The following is an 8,003-nucleotide window of genomic DNA, read 5'->3' as shown; positions in this document are numbered from 1 at the left end:
TTATACTCCTCATTCCTGCTATTAAACTCATCAAAATAAGGTTTTAAATGGGTGTAGTTTACCTTAAAAGTGTCGAACTTGGGATGACTCACCTCGACCGTACCGAATGGGAAAATGGTGAGTACCGTAAGAGGGATTTCTTCATTCGATGTGGTAGCGACAATGTGGGGATTTGTGGCATCTAATAAGACTCTATCTCTAACCTTAAGTTGATTTCGAAAGGGATTGAGCTTGTTCTGTCGTAGATTCTGTTTGTCAGGTGCTCTCGGTTTATGCGTCTGCCATTCATCTAGCTCCTTGATTTGTAGCTTTCGATCTTCATGAATGGGTCCTCTACTATCGCTTGAGAATGACTCATGTGCTTCCTTCAGACTCATTTCCTGCAAAATAGGTTGCACCATATTTTTAGTTTTAGTAGAATGGTTTAGACGATCACCTTCAATTTCCATTGTGTTGCTAGAATTGCGAGCTTGAAGGGTGGTTGTTTTGTCTCCCACACAAAGTGTGAGTTCACCTGTGCCAACATCAGTAATTGTTTTAGCAGTTGCTAAAAAGGGCCTTCCTAGAATTAAAGGAGTGTTGCTATCCTCCTCTATGTCTAGAACAATGAAGTCAACGGGAAATATAAATTTATCAATTTTAACTAGCACATCTTCAATAATACCCCTAGGAAATCTTATAGTTTTATCTGCTAATTGAATGCTCATCCTAGTCTGTTTCGGTTTCCTGAGACCTAATTGTTTGAACATTTTGTAAGGCATGACGTTAATACTAGCCCCCAAATCAGCTAATGCATTATTAACATCTAAACTACCAATTAAGCAAGGAATTGTAAAACTCTCTGGATCTTTAAGTTTGTTGGTTAGTTTATTCTGGAGAATAGTTGAGCAAACTGCGTTTAGCTCTACATGCGATGCCTTGTCCATCTTCCGCTTATTTGCTAAAAGCTCTTTTAAAATTTCATTGCATTTGGCATCTGTGTTAGAGCTTCAATAAACGGTAAGTTAATATGTAATTTTTTTAAGAGTTTAAGGAATTTACCAAATTGTTCATCTAAGCGATCTTTACTTGTTGTGTTGGGGTATGGCACACGAGGTTTATATTTGACATTCACCGATTTGTTTTTATTGTGATCTACTTCACCCTGACCTTTGCTTACCACAGTTTCTTGCCTCGGTTCTGGCTCAGGCTCAACAAATGCTTCTTCATCTTGAACGTTAATCGCGTTGAGCTATTCCCTTGGGTTAGGTTCAGTATTACTTGGCAAGCTCCCTTGTGGTCGTTTGGAGATTAGTTTGGAAAGCTGGCCTATCTGAGTTTCGAGCCCTTGGATCAACACTTGTTGATTTTTAAGTGCTGTCTCGGTGTTCTGGAAATGGGTTTCTAACACTGAGATAAACTTTGTGAGCGTCTCTTCAAGGTTCGGCTTCTTTTCCTGTTGGTAGGGTGGTTGTTGGTAGCCTGAAGGTGGTTGTGATCTTTGATTTCCTTGACTGCCCCATGAGAAATTGGGGTGGTTCCTCCAACCTGCATTGTAAGTGTTACTATATGGATTGTTTTAAGGTCGAGGATTATTACCCATGTAATTTAATTGGTCGTTATCGATGTTGTGGCCATAAGGTTGGTATTCCGAATGGCTTGTTCCACCTCTACTTGCTTCGCACTGCATTACTGGGTGAACCTATGAAGAACTAAGAAAGCCATCAATTTTCTTATTCAAGAGTTCTACCTGATTAGAGAGCATGGTGACCGAATCGACGTTATAAACACCAGTTATTTTCGTTGGCTTTGTCCTCATGACTTGCCACTGATAGTTATTCAATGACATCTCCTATATGAACTCATAAGCATCTTTAGGTGTTTTATTATTGATGGTTCCGCCAACAGCTGCGTCAACCATTTGCCAAGTCGAAGGATTCAGGCCATTATGGAATGTTTGAACCTAAAGCCAAAGCGGTAACCCATGGTGAAGGCACCTTCACAAAAGGTCCTTATATCTCTCCCATGCATCGTAGAGTGTTTCTAAATCCATCTGCATAAAAGAAGAGATATCATTACGTAATTTAGCCGTTTTAGCCGGTGGAAAATATTTTAGTAAAAAATTTTCGGTCATTTGTTCCCAAGTAGTAATTGACCCTCGTGGTAACGAGTTCAACCACTGTTTAGCTTTTTTCCTCAATGAGAAAGGGAATAACCAAAGATGAATGGCATCGTCAGAAACGCCATTAATTTTAAATGTATCGCATAGTTCCAAAAATTTTGCTAAGTGAGTGTTGGGATCTTCATCCTACAACCCATCAAAATGAACAAATTGCTGTATCATTTGAATAGTGTTAGGTTTTAGTTCAAAAGTATTTGCAGCTACAGCAGGTCTAACTATGCTCGATTCAGTTCCTGTTAAAGAAGGTTTAGCATAATCATACATAGTGCGTGAAACAAGATTTAGATTAACCGCAATTACAAGAGGTAGCTGATTGTCTTGGTTTTCAGCCATCTCTTCGGTTGGGGGTTGAGTATTGTCTTCTTGCTCGTTTTCTCTGTATCTTAGGCTTCGCCTTATTTCTCTTTGGTTTCTGTGAACTGTGCGACCGATTTATTTGTCAAAAAGTAGTGGTCCTGACGGGTTTCTTCTAGTCATAAACTATGAAAACTTGTCAGAAGAAAGAAAAAGAAAATTAGTAAATTAGAATAAAATTAAAAATAAAATTAGATTGCAAGAAAAATAAATGGCTAAAGTAATAAAAATGAGTGTTCCTAATATTTTAGTTCCCCAGCAACGGCACCAAAAACTTGATCGCGTGATTTCGTGATAGGTTTTAAATATTTATAATTAATCGTTCTTGAAACTAATTATTATCGTGATGTAGGCAAGTGTACCTCTCGAACAGTAGTATAGTTTTAGCAAGACCGAATTGTCGAACCCAAAGGAACTAAAAGTACTAATAATGACTGTCTTTTTATTATCTAGCCTAATAATAAAGAGGTTTTTGTTTTAACCAACTAATTATCTAAACTAAGAATTCACAGAGAATGGAATTGGGGAATTTCTTTTGGGAAAATTGATTGAATTAAGACAATACCTAAGGAAAAATCCACCTAGACTGTACTTGTTATTTTGGCTTTGAATCGGACGATTTATTCATTTAACTTGTTCCGTAGAGATCCCTAAGTTATGTTATTATCCCTATTCAAGACTAATAACATCTAATCCCTAGATTGAATAATTGAGACCTTTCTCTAATTAACACCCTAGGGTTGCATTAACTCAATCTATGGATCCCCTTATTAGGTTTCACCCTAATCCGGCAAAATCTTGTCACCCTATGTCTAGGTGCGCAATCAACTCCGCTTAATTATGACAAATGTACTCTTAGACAGGGTCTATTCCTCCTCTGAATAAGAGCTTATCTTAAATCAGTATCCTGGGATATCAAAACAAGAAGTAAGAACACATAATTAAGAACAAGTTAAATACTTATCATACAATTTAGAAAATAATAACAAGATTCGTCTTAGGTTTCATTCCCCTTAGGTATTTAGGGGTTTTAGTTCATAACTAAATAAGAAAACATCTTAGAATAATAAAGAATACAAAACATAAAAAAAACCCAAAACTCCTGAAGGGAAAATTGAGGAGAGATCTTCAGTCTTGATGGTGAATCCGGCTTCTGAGATGGATCAATTGGCTTTCTTGGAGTAATTCCTTACTCCTATTATGTGCCTCCCTTTTCTTCCTTCTCTAGGGTGTATTTATAGGCTTTGGAATGCCTAAGAGCCCTCAAAATTAGCCTTTTCTGAATTGGACTCAACTTGGGCTTGGCAGGGACACGCCCGTGTGCGATTACTTCAGGCCGTTCTCGAGCCTGCCAAATTGACACGGCCATGTGGTCTGCCCGTGTAAGGAGGTCCAGGCCATTTTGATTTCGTACTGCCCGTGTAAGGGGTCCAGGCCATTTTGATTTCGTACTTTGGCCAATTTTCTCCGGTTTTGGCCTATTTCTCGTTCCTTTCGCTCTCTTATGCTCTCCTAAGTATAAAACATGAAATTAAAGCATTAGGAGCATCGAATTCACCAATTCTAATAGGGAATCATCCATAAAATGCGTTAAACATGGGGTAAAAATATGTATAAATTACGGTTTATCATTTCCAGAAGAGTTACCAAGGTTACCACCAATTAGAGAGGTTGAATTTTCTATTGAGTTAATACCAAGAACTTCTCTAATATTGATATCTCTGTATAGAATGGCACTTACAGAATTAAAAGAATTGAAAGCATAGTTGCAAGTATTGACAGACAGAGGTTTTTTTCGACCTAGTTTCTCTTTGGGGTGCTCCTATACTATTTGTTAAGAAAAGGGATGGGTCAATGTGATTATAAATCGACTATCAACAGCTTAATAAAGTCACGATCAAAAACAAATATCCATGACCATGTATCGATGATTTGTTTGATCAATTGAAATGTGCAACAATGTTTTCAAAGATTAATCTCCGTTCTGGATATTATCAGTTACGGGTTAAGGATTCTAATGTGCTGAAATCTGCCTTTAGAACCAGGTATGGATATTATGAATTTTTAGTTATGCCATTTGGTTTAACCAATGCACCTACTATGTGTATAGATTTGATGAACAAAATATTTCGGCCGTATCTAGACAGATTTGTGGCTGTATTAATTGATGATATTTTGATCTATGCCCGAGATGAAATCGACCATGCACAACATTTGAGAGTAATATTGCAGATGTTTCGTGAGAAACAGTTATTTGCTAAATTTAGCAAGTATGAGTTCTGGCTTCAAAAAGTTGTATTTTTGGGACATGTGGTATCGGCAGTGTAACACCCCTAATCTGTATCCGTTGTCGAACTAGGGTTAAAGGAATTATTGAACAAAATCATTCAATTCATAAGCATCAAAGCATTAAAGGTCAATCATCCATATAGAGTACCTTAAATGGGTCATCGAGACCTTAAACATGTATTAGAAAGCGGTCGGGACTAAACCGAACAGAAAATTTAAACATTTTTCAAACTAGTACAGGCCACACGCTCGTGTGAACAGGCCGTGTGCCTTACACGACATTAGACACGCCTGTGTGTCTAGGCCGTGTCGAAACAGGGTATACATACTGACTTATTCACACGGCCACAAGACAATACCATGTGCTTCAGCCATGGTCGAATCTGACTTGGGCCACATTGCTAGCCACGCGCTCGTGTCCTTGGCCGTGCTCGAGCCTGACATACAATTGTAGAGTACCCCAAGGGACACACAACCGTGCAACATAGCCGTTCTCGCACACGACTAAGACACACACCCGTGTATCTTATTTTCGCTAAGCTTAGTCCAATATAAAGGTGTACGGCATTTGCGACCATATAAAGCCTCGTCAGGTGCCATTTTAATGCTTGAATGAAAACTATTATTATAAGCTAATTCAATCAAGGGCAAATACTGTTCCCACATACCTTCAAACTGAAGAATGAAACATCTTAACATATCCTTGAGGATCTAAATAATCCGCTCGGATTGACCATCCGTTTGCGGGTGAAAAGCAGTACTAAAGTGCAATTTAGTACCCAGAGCATCTTGCAATTTCTTCCAGAATCGTGATGTGAATCTTGGATCTCTGTCTGACACTATAGAAAATGGCACACCATGCAATCTCACAATATCAGAAATGTATAACTCAACCAACTTATCTAGCGAGTAATCAGATTGAACAGGAATAAAATGAGCTGATTTTGTCAATCGATCTACTACGACCCAAATAGCATCTTTCTTTCTCAGAGATAGGTGCAAACCTAAAACAAAATCCATTGTTACTCGATACCATTTCCACTCCAGAGCCATAATCGATTGTAACAACACAGATGGCACCTGATGTTCAGCTTTAGCTTGCTGACAGATCAAACATTTCGAAACAAAGTCAGAGATATCTCTTTTCATTCCAAACTACCAATAAAGCTGTTTCAGATCATTGTACATTTTCGTACTTCCCGGATGTACATATAACCAACTGTTATGAGCTTCACTCAAAATCATCTGAATTAACTCTGGATTTCTCGAAACACAAATTCTATCTCAGAATCTCAAACAATCATCTTTATCAACTCTGAATTCTGAATCAGACTCTACATCACACTGAGCTCGTTTAGCTAAAAACTCATTATCAATCTTCCGGGCTTCGATAATCTGCTGTAATAACAAAGGTCTTGCTTTTAATTCAGCTAAAACTGAATCATCATCGAACAGAACCAAATAAGTACTCATCGCATGCAAAGAAAACAACAATTTTCGACCTAAGACATTAGTAACAACATTTGCTTTTCCGAGATGATAATCAATCACAAGTTCGTAGTCCTTTAGCAGTTCTGACCAACTTCTTTGTCTCAGATTTAGATCTTTCTGAGTTATCAAATACTTCAAACTCTTACAATCAAAATATACATGACATTTCTCACCGAACAGGTAGTGACGCCAAAGCTTTAGAGCAAACACAATCGCACCTAACTCAAGATCATGTGTCAGATAGTTCTTTTCGTGTGGCTTCAACTGTCACGAAGCATAAGCAATGACTTTGCCTACTTGCATCAAAAGACATCCTAGTCCGATCAATGAAGCATCATTGTAGATTACAAATTCTTTACCCGATTTGGATTGTACCAATACTGAAGCTTCAGTTAACAAAGTTTTCAACTGATCAAAACTGTTCTGACACTTTTCAGACCACACAAACTTCACATCTTTCTGAAGCAGTTTTGTCGATAGAGTCACAATCATTGAAAAACCTTTTACGAATCTTTTATAATAACCAGCATGCCCTAGAAAATTGCGGACTTCAAAGACATTCCTTGGAGGATTCTAATCGAAAATAGGTGAAATTTTGCTCGGATCAACTCGGATACCAAATGTTGATACAATATGAACGAGAAAACCAACTTCTCGCAACCAGAATTCACATTTACTGAACTTCATATACAACTGTTTATCTTGCAGAATCTGTAGCACTAATTTCAAATGCTCGGCATGTTCGGATTCATCACGTGAATAAATCAATAAATCATCAATGAATACAACAACAAATTGATCTAAATACGGACTGAAAATTCTATTAATCAAATCCATAAAAATAGCAGGTGCATTAGTCAATCCAAAAGGCATAACTAATAATTCATAGTGGCCATACCTCGTTCTGAAAGCAGTTTTCGAAATGTCTAAGTCTTTCACTCGTAACTGAGAATAGCCTGATCTTAAATCTATTTTCTAAAACACAGCATATCCTTTCAACTGATCAAACAAATCATCAATTCAAGGCAGAGGATACTTATTCTTGATAGCCACTTTGTTCAACTGATGATAATCTATACACTTCTCATCGTTCCGTCTTTCTTTTTCACAAATAGAACTGGAGCACCCTAAGGCGAAAAACTCGGCCTAGGAAATCCTCTATCGATTAATTATTGTAACTGTAACTTTAATTCTTCCAATTCGGTTGGACCCATTCTATACGGAGCTATCGAAATCGGAGTAGTACTAGGTACCAATTTAATGCCAATTTCAACTTCTCTAGCCGAAGGTAATCCCGAAAGTTCTTCAGGAAATACATCAGAGAACTCACATACAACCGAAAAGGATTCAACTTTCTTTTCTAACACTTTCGAATCAATCACATAAGAAAAGTAGGCTTTACAACCTTTTCTGACAATACTCAAAGCTTTCATTGACGATATCACAACAGGCAATCCATTCAAATCACTAGATTCGATTCTGACTATTTCATCATTTTTTCATCTCAAATCAATAGTTTTCCATTTTCAGTTCACAACAGCATCATGTAAAGTTAACCAATCCATACCCAGAATTATATCAAATTCATCGAAAGGTAATAGCATCAAATCAGCCAGAAAACAAATGTTTCGAAACATTAATCGATAATTCTTGCAGACTTTATCAACCAAAACACATTTGCCTAGGGGGTTCCTAACTCTAATTACAA

At 37.4% G+C, this 8,003-nt stretch overlaps 1 non-coding gene across 1 annotated transcript; it reads left to right on the top strand.

Annotated features, from left to right (window-relative positions):
* Positions 1-1,958: 1,958 nt before the first annotated feature.
* Positions 1,959-2,065, top strand: LOC121212796 (small nucleolar RNA R71). The gene has a single exon (XR_005908170.1). It is a non-coding gene; the product is annotated as a small nucleolar RNA R71 (small nucleolar RNA).
* The last annotated feature ends 5,938 nt before the right edge of the window (positions 2,066-8,003 follow it).

Source organism: Gossypium hirsutum, chromosome A13, assembly GCF_007990345.1.
Source record: "Gossypium hirsutum isolate 1008001.06 chromosome A13, Gossypium_hirsutum_v2.1, whole genome shotgun sequence".
Taxonomy (NCBI): Eukaryota; Viridiplantae; Streptophyta; class Magnoliopsida; order Malvales; family Malvaceae; genus Gossypium; species Gossypium hirsutum.
The sequence above is the reverse complement of the archived record's forward strand: the minus strand, read 5'-3'. Positions and strand labels throughout refer to the sequence as shown.